This window comes from Drosophila suzukii, assembly GCF_043229965.1.
Source record: "Drosophila suzukii chromosome 2 unlocalized genomic scaffold, CBGP_Dsuzu_IsoJpt1.0 scf_2c, whole genome shotgun sequence".
Taxonomy (NCBI): Eukaryota; Metazoa; Arthropoda; class Insecta; order Diptera; family Drosophilidae; genus Drosophila; species Drosophila suzukii.
Genome location: NW_027255896.1, coordinates 17,012,612 through 17,029,628, shown reverse-complemented (window position 1 = coordinate 17,029,628; position 17,017 = coordinate 17,012,612). Strand labels below are relative to the sequence as shown.

At 43.2% G+C, this 17,017-nt stretch overlaps 1 long non-coding RNA gene across 2 annotated transcripts; it reads right to left on the bottom strand.

Moving 5' to 3' along the window:
* Positions 1-14,268: 14,268 nt before the first annotated feature.
* LOC139354520 (uncharacterized) lies at positions 14,269-16,985 on the bottom strand. Of its 2 annotated transcripts, XR_011605484.1 has the most exons (3): positions 16,887-16,985; positions 14,695-16,827; positions 14,269-14,638 (listed from the first exon to the last, which is right to left on the bottom strand). It is a non-coding gene; the product is annotated as an uncharacterized lncRNA (long non-coding RNA). The 2 variants fall into 2 exon arrangements; XR_011605485.1 differs by lacking the exon at positions 16,887-16,985 and having other exon boundaries at positions 14,269-14,635; positions 14,695-16,775.
* Positions 16,986-17,017: the final 32 nt, after the last annotated feature.

Here is a 17,017-nt window from a genome sequence, read left to right as displayed (position 1 = left end):
ATGGCTGTGTTTAGATAAGGAATCTGTCCAAAAACCCCCTCCCGCCAGTCGTCGGAAAACAAGTTATTTGACCGATCATTCTCGGGCTCCACAACCGTCTCCTATTTCTCTGGACTCGAACCAAGCAAACGACCTGACCAACTAGCCTAATACGTTGTGGGGCGTCGGCCAGAGAAACTAAAACTCGTCCACCGCCCAAATATGGCAAGGGAAACCGCAAAGACTCGAACCAAGCAAACGACCGGACCAATGCCTAGTACGTTGTAGGGCGTCGGCTTTGCCTTTCCTGTCAGTTCCCCCACCCCCATTCTGTCCTGGATCGACAAACGAACAGTAGACCCGCAACGCAACTGCTAAATGCGTTACCGTAATGCTTGCGCTCCTGCCCTTTCTGGACTCGAACCAATTCAAACGACCGGGCAAATACGTCGTGTGGCGTCGGCCAGAAAGCACCTATAAATTGTATTTACGTTAATTTTAACAAGTAGTCGTCGACACTTAGTTATAGGTATAGTATTATAAAAAAGGATAACTCATAGTTCTTGATTTAAGGAAGTTCTGGTAAATTTGTCCATGAACAAAACAGAGAATTTTTAAGGTTAAAAACATTTCAAAGTCAGGCCTCTATTCTGCGGCAAAGTTCTGATTGAGCGGCCGCTCAACATTGACAGTCACAGAAGTTGGGGACTTTACAGTTACTAGCTCGACAAATAAATAAGTACGCGTACATTTAAAATTATTTAATCTCCCTGCTCTATAAAACAGTCAAATTACCTATGGCAAAAAGGATGAAAGCTTTGCCATACTTAGGTGCATCCACTCCGATACCGCAGGCATCGAGATGGTTGACCCTGGTAAAATTCCTTAAGGAGTATGAAATGTCCTACCGTTGGGCGCCAATTCTGTTACGTGGGCATATTAGTGCCCGAGTCCTGACAAGGACTTGGGCCGAGGGAGAGGCGTCCGATGTTCAGGCACCATTTGCCGGCATAAGCTACGTCGTATTTGGGTCGTGGGATCTTGGTAAGCCTCTCTCCTCTCCAACATAACGAGAATAAACATTAAAAGTGCTTGGAAAAATAATAATAGTCATCAAGTTCGTCAGTCATCAGTCCACACTGCCCAACAAGCTTAGCTGTCGCTTGATCGCAATACGATCGGGCTGTGTTTTGGCCATATTCCCTCCCCTTCACACATTCGTGTGCCAATGGATCGTCGCGGGCCGCGCAATACGATCCCCTATTGTCAAGGTTGTCCGTCGAAAGTTATGTCATTGTTCTTGACCTACTTCACTCCTCGCGTCAGCACACCCCCTTTGTTAGAGTTCTAGCACAACATGGTTTTCAATTCTTTTTCACATTATAAATTTATTAAATAATATTTATGTCGGCGTGTGCCGGTGTTGAATAACATAATATTGGTTAATTCATATAGGGATTAAATTAATTGACAATTATTGTATTAGCGGAAAGTATCGAATTTATCACCTATGAAGGTGCACACATCAGCAAAATACTGACTATTCACGACTACAAACGTCGCTCAAAGGGCTCTTGCAATTATCAAATAACTACAAGGCTGATACTCGCCGCTGCAAAAGTTTATAGTAGTCTATAAAACTGTAGGATACTGCACGAATATTTATATATGTATGTTTATAAGAAAGGAACCGTGTCCCGACAAACTTACCCCCTCTTTAAATCCTGGGCGATGAGATCTCGACGCTCCAGATCCTGGGCTTTGGGAAAATATTATATTGGATATATATATATAAATATACGTGCACCAAAATACGGCTGTTCTTGAGTATATCAATTCACTTAAACACAAAATATATATATATTATGCCACAGGCATGCGACTTCTTCAACGGCTGGTGGAGAGATTCGTCCTCTCTAATTGTTTATCATGATTCGCACTTTGTCTATTGATTCGGTTGGTTTAAATATATTTCAGTGCATGTTTGAATGCTTGATTTTCACTTGTCATCCAATTGTATTATTTGAGGATATTGGTCCTTGGTTATGCATGAGTTCACTTTAGCTTTGGTTGGCTCGATTAACACATTTATATTGCATCACTACTTTCTCCGACGTATGCTATTGGTCGCTACGCTCTGAACGGATGGTTCCTATAGCTGAACAAATTTCAGGAGCATGGAGATCACGGATACTGCGTCCACAAACATCGCAGTATGTCGGATGTCGTCCTTATTGTTGATCTTCTCCACGTTCTTTGATGGCAATAGCGGCGCTGGTTCGACACAAGATTATTTCGAGCTGCAATTGTGTTCTCCTCAAGGACTGTTGGATATGGTGGCTGGTCCTGGTGGCAGAAGACTCCATGGACGACTGCCCCAGGGAAAGTCGCCTTCCCTCGAAGCTGCCGGCTTCCGTCAGCAAGACACCCAAATGGATTCTCTCCCTTTCTCTATTTGTCTAAGGTCTTTTATACCAGACTAGAGCTTTTACTTGGCTGCGGGTACGGATCGGATAAACTAGGTGTTCCCACCTAGAATTACTGTTTCTTGATATCTGCTATGTTGGTAGTCAACGGCCGGCTGTTGCCCATTGCCAGCTACCGGAGTATGGTTACCAATAGGTCGATAGTGGCCGTTGTTCTGGTCACGCGACACCCGAGAATTGCCGAATTTCTTTTTCTTCTGCCTTTACCAGTATGAGTCTGGTTTGTCACATGCACCCCTCCCCTTGGCTAAAGATTCGTCGTTGTTTCTCTATGTGAATCTTTCTATGTGGAGGGCGTACGTAACAATTACATGGGTCGAATCAAAGGTGCGCGGGAGTACGCTTACAGTATCAGGTACTGAAATTGGAACATTGACTACAGCGCCTCTTATTCCGCATTACCTTTCATATCCAAGGGATATAATGCGCATAAAAGGGAATTCGAGGAGAAATAAGGCGCTCCTCAAGACATGTCAAGTTTTTAAGGCATTCAGGTATCTCTGGAAAGTCGAAGCCATTAGAGAGACAAAGGGATGGTATCCTACCTTTGGAAACGCCTTGACGACATGTACTGCAATATTGATATTTGCCGGACGGACTCGGCAACTTTCTGCCTAAATAAAAGGCATTGTCTAGACTAAAATTGGGGTATTTAGAAGAAATAGTACGTATGTTCAAACCACTTACCTGAGATGGAAACCACGTTCCTCCACAGCACATACAAAACTTAGTTGGTCCGTCCTTAATGTTACGAAGATATTGTTCCCTTGCCGTAGCTCGACTCCTCCGTCGCTGGCGTTCCCGTTGATCCTCTCGTTCATCCTCTGAAAGTTGTGCTCTTGCACTGTGTTGGTCCTTTGCTCCTGTGTCCTAGTGATAGGGTTGTTCCTGGTGATCCTATGAGCTGCTGCGTCCCGTAAACGCTCGAGTCCTCTATTTTCCTCGATCGATCGCCAGGTAGCATGATCAGCAGTGTTTCGCGACTGCTCTCGTCGTCGCTCCTCGGAATCCGACCTGACTATTGCGTACGCTACAGCGTCCCGTGCGCGCTCTGGTCCTCGATTTTCCTCGATCGATCTCCACGTAGCATGGTCAGCAGTATTTTGCACCTGCTGTCGTCGTCGCTCCTCGGAATCCGACCTAACCATTGCGCGCGCTACAGCGTCACGTGCGCGCTCCGGTCCTCGATTTTCTCCAAACGATCTCCAGGTAGCATGGTCAGCAGTGTTTCGCGACTGCTCTCGTCGTCGCTCCTCGGAATCCGACTTGACCATTGCGCGCGCTACAGCGTCCCGTGCGCGCTCCGGTCCTCGATTTTCCCCAATCGATCTCCAGGTAGCATGCTCAGCAGTGTTTCGCGACTGCTCTCGTCATCGCTCCTCGGAATCCGACCTGACCATTGGGTCCTCGATTTTCCCCGATCGATCTCCAGGTAGCATGATCAGCAGTGTTTCGCGACTGCTCTCGTCATCGCTCCTCGGAATCCGACCTGACTATTGCGCGCGCTGCAGCGTCCCGTGCGCGCTCGGGTCCTCGATTTTCCCCGATTGATCTCCAGGTAGCATGATCAGCAGTGTTTCGCGACTGCTCTCGTCGTCGCTCCTCGGAATCCGACTTGACCATTGCGCGAGTTACCGCCTCAGCACTTACCCTCGGCGGTCCCCCACCGAAACCCCTACGACTGGCATAAATGCCATCTCAGCGCAAATATCACGTTGGCAACAAGTGCCAACATAAACATCTGGGCCGCTGCATATCCGCTCCAATTGCAACTCCCTTCCGCTAGGTCAGCATAAATTGTATTAGCTATAAGCCATTGAAAGACAAGATAAAAATAAATGAAGGCAGTCGCTGAGACGAACCCAATCACGGCAGTACTAAACGATCGTATTATCATTTGGGCGGTCACCTTTTACCTAACACAGGATATTCTCCACCCTCAACCATATTTCAACACGTAACTGGCGCAGTCGGTAGACCCTTGTTTAAGGACAGGTCTGACCCCAACATTCTGAAGGAAGGATCTGAGACAGCAAGGGATATGTCAACGATTTACATTATTTGTACCATAATTATGTAAGAGTAAGTAGAGTGAAGTGGGTGCAATGGAATGGAAAATAAACAAAACTAAAGAAATAAATTAATAAAAAAAAAAAAAAAAAAAATTAACAAAATATGCAATCAAGGAGTGTTATAATCAGTGAGAATAAAGGCAGTATTCGAACCGCAGGCAGAGGAATGTGAAAGGAGAATAGGGCAAGTACATAATGTCCGAAGTTGAACGACAGCAGATTGAAAAAATAATTAAATAAAAAATATATTCACATAGAATGTGTTTAATAAGTGGAAGAAAATTAACTTGGAAGTTTAATAAGAAGTTTTAATAATATTAATAGTGGTCGTGTTTGCGAACTAAATGGAAGGTTTGAGTGCAACAAAAGGCTCGTGGTCAAACGCCGGCGAACGGTCGGGAGCACCGACGGTTCGAGGTTGCGTCGAGCGGTTCGATCGAACGGTCGGATGTCGACAAGTGTCGGCAGACGGTTGTGGTCGGCGATGGTTCGATGCGCACCGAACAGCTCGGTCGAACGGTCGATCGTTGGTAGATGACAGAGAGAAGATGTTGCAGACAGCTCGGATCGAGTTGGAAGTGGTTGTCGGCAAGTTCAAGCAATACAGAAGACAAGAGAGTGGTTCGATAGGTTGGATACAGGGAGATGTCGAGGCAGTGAACTAGAAGTTCGGGAGCAAGAGTTATAATTCAAAATAAATACTATAAATAAATTATTGGCTCCATTTGCATGTATTGAGCGGCGCACTGTATTGCACAGGGCGGCCGCTTAGCGTGAGAATGAAGTAAAGCATCATGAACAATTAAATATAATTAATATCGGTTAGGCTTTCACTTGTATTAGGCGGCGAACTGTGGATCACAGGGCGGCCGCTTAGCAAGGGGAGGTACTGATTCGATAGAGAGAATAAGAGAAGTGATATATATCCATTAACATGTATTAGACGGCGCACTGTAATGGACAGGGCGGCCGCTTAGCGTGGGGATGGAAGAATATGTTACTAAGAGAATACAGAGAAAAATTAATAAAATACATTTAACGTGACACGAGGCTTTTCACATGTATTAAGCGATACACTGGAACAAACAGTGTAGTCGTTTAGCATGGGGATAGTCAAAGGAAATACAAATAAAAATCCCTAATGGCACTGACTGTCCGCATTTGGTTGTGATGCTGTATCGCACAGCTGAGCAGCTAGCTTCAGCATGCCGGGTAGCAACGATTAAATGAATAAATAAAATAAATAAACAGTAAAGAACAATTAAATTATGAGGTATGGTAGGAGGAGACGGAAGTACAGTGATAATAAAAAAAAAAAATTTTCTAAATGATTATAATGAAATCCATTGTTGCTATTTATAAAAACCAATCTGAGGAAAAGTACTTATATTGAATTAATTACAGAATTCCATTGCACAACACGGACACGGATCTACACAAACACAAGAAGAAAACAAATAAATAAGAATAAGTAACACTAAAATTAAGAGATACACTAAAATTATCCACTAAAATTATACACTAAAATTATACACTAAAATTATACACAGTATACATAGTATAAGCACACTACTAAGTAAAGAAGAAGAAGACAGCAAGAATAGGAAGAGAAAAAACAATTGTTATGACAGAGGAGAATAGAACGACAAGTATGGCGACGACTAGCGTCCTGGAAGCTATCAAGGTCATAGACCTGGTAGAGATAATCCCTAAGTATGAAGGAGAATCGGCGAAACTAGATGGATTTATAGGGACAGTAGAACAGGTCCTCAATCTGATAAAGGGAGAAGAGAGGTCAAACATAGGAGTGATCGCACTCGGAGCGATAAGGAGCAAGATTGTAGGAGCAGCAGATAAAGTCCTAGATTTGGATGATTCGGAGCTAAATTGGGACCAGATAAAGAAGATATTGATTACCCATTTCAAAGACAAGAGATCTGAACAGGATTTGATTATGGAATTAACACATATTAAGGAAAAGAAGTTGGAATTAGAGGCCTTGTACACCAAAGTTATGACCCTAAAGAAAGCCCTAGTGAGCCAGGCCAAGTCCAAGGAGCAAGGCATGTTGTTGAGGGGCGAAAAGACCAAATGGTATGAGGATATGGCCTTAAACGCCTTTGTGTCAGCCTTAAAAGGACCAATAGGAGTGACTATCAGGAACATGGGGGTAACCAATATAGCCAAAGCCTACGAGATAGCCTGCAGGGAAAAGAACTTGGGCACCCTGGAGGAGGTAGAAGTGGAAGCAAAAGGGCAAGTTTTGACAGAGCCGCAGGGCAAAGAGGTTAAAGAAACTCCGAAACAGGAGCCAGGAAGGCAAGATAACCCAGTACCCGGGTCGCAGACTGGCACTTGGGCTCAGTATCGGTGGGCAGAAAACACCTTACCACAGTTCCCAATGCCATTTCCGATGCCCAACATGAATGGATGGCCGGGATTTGGATTTCCGTGTCCCATGATGGGGAACCCATTCAGACCAGACAGTTTTAACCAGGGGGAAACTTCCAACTACTCAAGACCATATCGTAACTACCAGAACAGGAACGATAATAGGAATGATAATTGGAATAATAATAGGAACTATGGGCAAAATAATCGAGATAGGCAGTGGTATGGAAACAACAGGTATAACAACAGGCCTAGAGAGGGTCAGCGAGCAATCCAGGCGGCTGGAGATGCAGAGGGTAGCGGCCAGACAAGGATGTCTAGGAATTCGAACTATTCCGGGCAATCGTATAATTCCAACAATTCAAGGCAGTCGAATAATTCGGCCAATACAAGACGGTCGTATAATTCGACAAATAACGCAGAGAGAGGGGGAAATCAGCCGGCAACCAGTGGCCAGTTGCATAACATTCAAGAAGACGATGTAAATTTTCCGAAATCAGCCTCGAACAACCAACAGGATATTTAGGGGCCAGGAGGGGCCATTCAACCCTACCTTATGTATTGATCAGAATCACTCCCGAAAGAGTAATTAAAATGTTAATTGACACAGGATCTACTTTCTCTTTTATTCGTCCCGAACTGGCTCAATCACAATACGTGAAAGACCTACAAGACCCAATAGCAATTAAGACAATTACACAATCTCATAAGATTTCGAAAGAAGCATACTTGCCGACATTCAAGGAACTGGGAGGAATAGGGAAGATGAGGATGCTGCTCTTCAGATTCCACCAGTTTTTTGAAGGATTAATCGGAATAGATTTACTACAACAGTTAAAGGCCGTGATCGATATAGGAAACGGGTGGTTCCGCACGGTAGACAAGAGGTTGCAGTTTCAGTTTGCTACATATAGACCAAGCGAGGTTCACAGGATAGAAGCGGGAACAAAAAGAGTTATAAGTATTCCAGTACAGGTACCTGATGGGGACTTCTTACTGAGTAAAACAACAGTAAAGGAAGATATGATCATTTCAGAAGGAATTTATAGGGCAATGGCTGGAGAGAGCCTAGTAGAGGTAACAAATTACGCGGAGATAGACCAGGAGTTGTTTTTAGAGGAACCATTAAAAGTGGTAAAATTCAAAACTGAGCAGCATTTCGAGCTCAATAATATAGAAGGAACAGGGAACGAAGATACAATCGTACCGTTCCACAAGATCAGGACAGAGCACCTAAATAGTGAGGAGCTTAGAGAGCTTCGCAGGATTTGCAAGAAGTACCCTAAGGTATTCCATAAAGAAAAGGAGAAGTTATCGTTCACTAATGCAGTCAAGCATCAAATTAGAACGGGGGATGACATACCAGTGTATGCCAGGCCGTACCGGTATGCATTCAAAGAGAGACAGGAAGTTAAGAAACAAATAGAGAAGTTACTAGATCAGAAGATCATTAGACATAGCCACTCACCATGGAGTGCGCCGGTTTGGTTGGTGCCAAAGAAGAAGGATGCCTCAGGAGAGAGGAAATGGCGGATGGTAGTGGACTATAGGAAGTTAAACGAGAAAGTAATTAAGGACAGGTACCCGATGCCAATAATAAGTGATGTATTGGATAGTTTGGGTAGGGCCAAATATTTCTCAACCTTAGATTTGGCGAGTGGATACCACCAAATCGAGGTAAAGGCAGAAGATATTCCGAAAACAGCCTTCTCGGCTGAAGGGGGGCACTTCGAGTATGTAAGAATGCCATTCGGATTGAATAACGCTCCAGCAACCTTTCAAAGGTTAATGAATAACATTTTCGGGGAACTACTGGGAAAATGTTGTCTCATATATATGGATGACATTATGGTATTCTCAGCCTCGTTGCAGGAGCACATCACGGATTTGGAAAGAGTCTTTAAGAAGTTGGCGGAAGCTAATTTTAAACTACAGTTAGACAAGACGGAATTTTTGAGGAAAGAAGTAGAATATTTAGGACATGTAGTAACCCAACAAGGTATTAAACCAAACCCAGGGAAGATCGAAGCAATTAAAAGATTCGAGATTCCCAAGACTAGGAAACAGATCAAATCGTTCCTAGGCCTATTGGGGTACTATAGGAAGTTTATACGAGATTTCGCGGCTATCACGAAGCCGATGACGAAACAATTAAAGGGCAAAAAAACTGTACAGATGGATCAAGAATACAAAGAAGCATTTGAGGTATGCAAAACCTTACTATGCAACGATCCGATTTTACAGTTTCCCGATTTTGAGAAACCATTCATCCTGACCACGGATGCAAGCAACTATGCGATTGGCGCCGTATTATCCCAAGGAAACCTGGGAACGGACAGACCAATAGCATATGCTAGTAGGACATTATCAGGATCGGAGGTGAACTATGCGACCATAGAAAAAGAAATGCTGGCCATTATCTGGGCAATTAAGCATTTTAGACACTATGTATTCGGCACAAGTTCAAAATAGTTACGGATCATAGGCCACTGACCTGGCTGATGAGCATCAAGGAACCAGACTCCAAACTCGTAAGGTGGCGACTCCAACTGTTGGAGTATGATTATGAGATCGTATATAAAAAGGGCTCCTTGAACGTAGTGGCAGACGCATTGAGCAGAATTCAACCCGAACTCAATGTGTTAGAAGATGCGTCGGGAATAGCAACGAATGGAGAGACAATTCACTCTGCTGGAGAAGACCTACAACTGGGATTCCCAATATCAGAGAAACCACTGAATGAGTATAATATTCAGGTGGTTATACAGGAAGGGGTGAGAGCAGGAGTAGAGAAACGAGTCCCATTTAGGAATAAATTAAGAATAATTTGGACGGAAAACTGTTTTGACGACGAAACAATTGGCCGTAGGCTAAAAGAAATTCTAAAACCAAAAAGGACGGTGGCGTTATTGATTCCGGAAAACTTGGTGATAACGATCCAGGACGTATATTGCAAATACTTTGCTTATAGTAAGTTGTATAGGGCAATAAGATGTACAGTCTTGTTGCCAGATATAACGGAAAAGGGCGAACAGGAACAAGTCATTAAGGAGTATCACGAAAAGAGCAATCATAGGGGCATAGATGAAACGTTAGCCCACCTCAGGAAGGTGTTTTTCCTACACATGAAACAGGCAATCGCACAAACGATAAATAATTGCGACAGCTGCCAAATTCAGAAATACGATAGGAAACCAAATAAGATTAAGTACAGTCTGACGGAAACACCAGAGAGACCTATGGAAATAGTGCACATAGACTTGTATTTCGTGAACAAGAAAAATGTACTAACCATAATAGACAAATTCTCGAGGTACGCTTGGGGATTAACAATTCCAGCAAAGGAAAGCGTAAATATAGTGAAGGCAATAAAAGGTTTCATGGCCTTGTTCGGAGTACCCAAGAAGATAGTTTGCGATCAGGGAGTAGAATTCTCGTCCAACCTCTTCAAAGACTTTTGTAGGCAGTACAATTTGGAACTGCACACAACGTCCTTTCAGCAGTCGTCGAGCAACTCCACGGTTGAAAGGCTACACTCCACGATTACGGAAATATACAGGCTTATTAACGAAACTAAAAAGACAAATAAGTTAGATATCAGACATGAGGAAGTACTGGATGAGGCGTTTATAACTTACAATAATGCTATTCATTCAGCCACTAAGTTAACACCGCAAGAATTATTCACTGGTAGAACACATACCTTCTTAAATAACGTAGCGTTTAACAATGAACACGATTATTTGCAAAAGATCAATGCGTTTCAGGCAGAATTGTACCCAAAAATCAAAGAAAAAGTAGAGCAACAAAAAATCAGAAGGATAGATGCAGCAAATGCAGATAGAGAAGAACCAAGCCCGGTACAGGCAGGTGATACAATATTTAGGAAAGAAAACAGGAGGGATAAACTTACCCCTCGGTTTTCGAAACACAAGGTTTTGGAGGACAACGGACTAACACTAACATCAACAAGACCACAAAAGATCCATAAAGAAAAAATCAGGAAATTAACTAAATCAAATGAATGATTCATTCCAGGTGGTCAAGGACCATGACAGCGGAGAAGAGGTTCGAGATCCGGACATTACAAGGAGACGAACCGGTAGCACAAATCAGCTTAGGCCCTGCTAAAATAATTCAGACACATAAAAATTTAATACACATAATAAGACTACAGGAATATCAGGAGGCTATAGAGAACATAGAACAGACACTCAGAGAGGTAGTCGAGGATGCAGAAACAAAGGACCTCGTTAGGGTGTTACAAAACAAATTACACATGATTAAAGCGAGGCTAGAAGCAATATGTCCCAAGAGTAGGAGAACTAGAGGGTTAATTAATGGGTTAGGATCGGTTGTCAAATCTATAACGGGAAATCTTGATGCAGAGGATGCAGAAAGACTGGAAGAAGAAATTAGGAAGACCCAGGAGGAAGAGAAGATATTGAGAGAGACAATGAATGCGCAGGAAAGGACAGGAGTAAAGTTCAGCATAATGTTCAAAAACTTAACAAAATATATTAATGAGGAGCAAACTAGGGTAACCATGTTCATAAATAACTATAGGAACGGAATAAGTAAAACGTTCCTGGAAGAAGATAAAAGAATATACAGGTTAGAATACATAGATAGAATTTCTGTAACGATAGACATGTTAGGATTGAATATTAACGACATAGCAGAAAGCCTGTTGCTGGCTAAGATAGGATTAATTTCAAAATTCATATTTGATAAGCAAGAAACAACAAAATGTGTACAGGAGTTAGAAGGACAAGGCATAAATATAACGTCCGAGGAACACATGTATGAATTCTTAGAATTAAAAGCAATTATGAACAGAACGGACATAATATTCTCAATTAAATTACCGGTTTTTAAAAAGGGAACGTATTCTTTGGAGAGAATAATAGCGTTACCCATGAACAAAACTGAATATGTATTAGCACCGGAATATATTGTAAACAACGAAGAAGAGATATATTACTATAAGGAAAAATGTCTAAAAATAAGAAATTTATTTACATGTAAGAATGAGAAAATAGTAAACCAAGTCAATGAGAAATGTATTAGGAAGCTGATTAGCGGGGAGGAAGCAAGTTGCGAGACGAAGGATGTAGGACTCGTGAGCAGAATTTTCGAGCCGGAAGAGGGTTACATCGCTATATTCAATGGAGAGAATATAAAGGTGCAAACAGACTGCGGACATGAAAGGACCATAAATGGATCAGCACTGATCACATTCAGAGAGTGCAGAGCAATGGTAAAGAACATCCAATACGGAACATTGGAAAAGCTTGGCACAGTGAGATTAAACTTTCAGATACCTCAGATCAAAGCCATCCAAAAAAACCGAACTACCCAAGAATTGGGCATACATGAGTTGAAGATGGAGGACATCGAGACGAAAATACAAATCAATAGAATCCAGACGGGAACAGCAATACACGCAACAGCGACATATACAATGCTAACCGTACTATTGATAGTGGTAACAGCCGTGGGTTGCTTGGCGAAAAGAACGACCACCTTTACACCAGCGGCACCACTCACGTCATTCACGCCAACTATTGGTCCACCTGCCACCTTCACACCTACCATCGCTCCACTATGGTCGGTAGTTCAGTCTGAGGGGGGAGGAGTTACCGCCTCAGCACTTACCCTCGGCGGTCCCCCACCGAAACCCCTACGACTGGCATAAATGCCATCTCAGCGCAAATATCACGTTGGCAACAAGTGCCAACATAAACATCTGAGCCGCTGCATATCCGCTCCAATTGCAACTCCCTTCCGCTAGGTCAGCATAAATTGTATTAGCTATAAGCCATTGAAAGACAAGATAAAAATAAATGAAGGCAGTCGCTGAGACGAACCCAATCACGGCAGTACTAAACGATCGTATTATCATTTGGGCGGTCACCTTTTACCTAACACAGGATATTCTCCACCCTCAACCATATTTCAACACGTAACTCGCGCGCTACAGCGTCCCGTGCGCGCTCCGGTCCTCGATTTTCCCCAATCGATCTCCAGGTAGCATGCTCAGCAGTGTTTCGCGATTGCTCTCGTCATCGCTCCTCGGAATCCGACCTGACCATTGGGTCCTCGATTTTCCCCGATCGATCTCCAGGTAGCATGATCAGCAGTGTTTCGCGACTGCTCTCGTCATCGCTCCTCGGAATCCGACCTGACTATTGCGCGCGCTGCAGCGTCCCGTGCGCGCTCGGGTCCTCGATTTTCCCCGATTGATCTCCAGGTAGCATGGTCAGCAGTATTTTGCACCTGTTGTCGTCGTCGCTCTTTGGAATTCGACCTGGCGCTTGCGTGCTCTGCAGCGTCCCGTGTGCGCTCAAGTCTTCGATTTTCCTCGATCGATCTCCAGGTAGCATGATCAGCAGTGTTTCGCGACTGCTCTCGTCCTCGCTCCTCGGAATCCGACCTAACCATTGCGCGCGCTACAGCGTCACATGCGCGCTCCGGTCCTCGATTTTCTCCAAACGATCTCCAGGTAGCATGGTCAGCAGTGTTTTGCACCTGCTGTCGTCGTCGCTCTTCGGAATTCGACCTGGCGCTTGCGTGCGCTTCAGCGTCCCGTGTGCGCTCGAGTCCTCGATTTTCCTCGTTCGCTCTCCAGGTAGCGAGATTGTCAGTGTTCCTCAATCGTTCGCTGGCTCGAATTCTTTCGCTTCTCCTTCTCTGAGAGCGAGCAGCGGAATTTCGCGAGCGAGCTTCTTCTGCTACCTCCAAATTACTTGTACGGGCCAAGGCAATGTGCTGCGCATTACGGGTCCTTATTTGTGACGCATTTTGAGCATATTGGGCTCGGCTTCGTCTAAGCGCAGCTTGGCGGCGCTGCTCTTGAGATAAAGATGATATGCGCGGCATTCTCTTTATTTTGCTGTTAAAAAATAATTGTATAAAAGTTAAGGGGTTATAATTTGTCAGAGATTTTCAAAATCTCTTTGGTCGGGATTCTGGTAAATATTTATTGATGTTCCACCTGAATTTCACCAGAAGAGACTTATGTGATACGAATTTATGAATCCTGTTTTACTTTATAGAAATACTAACCAAAGGAATAAAATTTAATAATACTTTATTATTTTGTTACACACTTTTTTCACTTTTCACCTTATAGCCTAGTACTCAGATCGGCTAAGAGTTTCACTAGTCGAAAAATCTTATTCTTTGTAGTGTGACCGAAGTTTTCAAAGTTCACCCGCAATGCATGTAGCATGGTCTTACTGTTAAGCGGCTGGGCTTGTTGCCAAACGGAAAAGAAATCAATTGGAGAAATTTAAAAAGGAGGAATCTGCTGGTACAAAAAGAAATTTATATAAAAATAAGTGGAATAATCAACGAATGTTTTTATTTATGTAAATTAGTAGTTTGAAGCTTCTTTCTCGTCCCATGGATGCTTCGCCATCTTTCCCGCGCCACCGCAGTCCAGCTCCGAGACCCAATGGGCATATTGGACCTTAAGAAGTGGGAGCCGGATTGGGAGCGGGGTTGATGCTGCAGAAAGTCGCCCAGTATCCTGGCAGTGGCTGGCTAGGGCTTCTCCAACTGTTCCTTAGCGGGCGCCCTATTTTCGTCCTCCCTATAGAAGCCAGCGGGTCCTCCAGCTCCGCCTAAGCTGCCAAGTAGCTGGTGGTGGTAATGTCCGGAGTCCTAATGGAGAGGTCGTCGGAGGTCGTATTACTGGTGGTTCTGCTAAAAAGATACTTCTATTAGTAAAACGCAACCAAATTCTTTTGGCCAGATCTTACTTTCTTTGCGAGGGCGTGACCGGCAGGATGTCCATGTAGAGATCGAAATCCCACTCGGCATGTACCTTCCCACTGGGATTCTCTAGTGGATCTTCTCCAGCACTTCAACTATTCTGCGAATTTGCCCCTTTTGTGGAATTGCTTCCTGTCTGAGAAATCCCAAAATAAAGGGCATAAGCTTAGATTTGGCGTCCTATTTCATCTACTCTAACACCCTGCATCCGACTTTGTGGTTTTCCTTCCATTTTTAATTTTTAGTTTCCATATTTTCTTATTCTTTGGGCCGCTGCTAACGGCGTTCATCGAAAATTCACACGCGAAATCTGGTATTTTTTCTGGTATTTCCTTAGCTTATCTGAGTACCGCGCTGAAAAACAGACCCGACGAAAAACGTTAGCCGGATATTTGCCTCTCGCTCACTCCTATGGTTAGCTCGCGGTTTTCGTCGATCTGAGTACTAGGCTTAAATTGAAACATATAACAAAATTTCAAGCTTACGTACAGGTGCTTATACCCTATTCACACAGAGGGGGATTTCGCAGAAGTGACCAAATTCCTCTTCAGCGAATTTTTCCTCCATAAGAAATGCACGAGTAGGAAAAATATAGGAAAAAGTCGCAACAACTCGCTGCAGCGGAAAATGGGCCCGCACACACAAATTGAGTTGGTATTCCAATGTTTTCATTCAGTATTTTTTACAAGGTAAAGTAGTTTTTGTCTTTGACGTTTAGTGATTTTTTTTAGAAGGGAATGCTTTTGAACTGCAATCGCGCCGCTCTAAGGAATTTATTGTTGGTGCTGGCCCAAGGAGTCTTCCAACGGCGGAGATCCCAGCAATTGATCTCATCTTAAAAAGAAATATTAGTATGCTCGATTTTTAAAAAAATGGTTAAAGTCCAGCGTATATCTAAAACTATTAACTTAATCTTTTGACCAGGCGAAATTGATCGATGTTTAAAAAAGGTAGCAGAGGGTGTCGAAACGTTTGAGGATATTTGGAAAAAGGTACTCAGTGCGACAAACACCAATCAGTCTAAAAATTGTAGTTATATTGTTTGCCGATTAAAAAATTGACATATCATCTTGAAAAGAAATATTGATATGCTCGATTTTTAAGAAAATAATCAACCTCCAGCGTTTGTCCTTCTTGGCAAGTTCAAATACAAATTATTACAAATTATTATTACAATAATTATGTTGTGTCGTTTTTTTTATATAAAGTTTTTGGGTTTGTACGACTTTTTGTTAGGTTGAATACTAGGCTTAAGCCTAGTACTCACATCGACGAAAGCCGTGAGCACACCATAGGAGTGAGCGAGAGGCAAACAGGCTGCTAAAGCTTTTCGTCGGGTCTGTTTTTCCGCGCGGTACTCAGATGAGCTAAGGAAATACCAGAAAAAATACCAGATTTAGAGAGTGAATTTTCGATGAACGCCGTTAGCCGCGGCCCAAAGAATAAGAAATTCAATCTTTGGAGGTATTTGTGCAGAAGTGGTGGGGAATTTAAAAATGAAAAATGGAAGAAAAACACCAAAAACGGCTAAAGGAGGTCAGTGCAGATGAAAAAGGACGCCTAATCCAAGCTGTTGCCCATTATTGTGGGACTTGACCGACAGGAAGCAATACCACAACGGGGCAAATCCGCAGAATAGTTGAAGTGCTGAAGGAGATCCACTAGAGAATCCCAGTGGGAAGGAACATGGGACACCGCTCGATCTCCGACCAGCTCTCCATTGAAGACTCCACCTCCAAAAAAAAATAAGGTCGCCCGCTTAGCGACAGCTGGAGGAGCCATCACTCGCCATTATTGGCCAGCCTATTGGGACTTGGAGCTGGACTACAGATGGCGCGGGAAAGATGGCGAAGCATCCGTGGGACGAGAAGGAAGCCTTAAACTTCTAATTTACATAAATAAAAACGTTCGTTGAACATTTCATTTATTTTGATTTTGTGCACCAGCAGACTCTTCTTTTTTAAATTGCTCCAATTGATTTGTTTTCCGTTTGGCAACAAGCCCATCGGCTTGACATGCAACATGCATTGCGGGTGAACTTTGAAAACTTCGGTCACACTACAAAGAATAAGATTTTTCGACTAGTAAACTCTTAGCCGATCTGAGTACTAGGCTTTAAACTGTAAATTGAATCATCTAATTTGTTCACCCAACAAATAATTATGTATAAATAGTTCACCTGGCGTTTCCATATTTCTTGGGCAACAGTGGTTGCTGGTGGGAGTATGCCGCTACAACTCTTTTGAGCTGTATGCAAAGAGTATAAGGTGCCTTAGTTCAGTGCCAGCAAGCAATGTAATCGATATATAG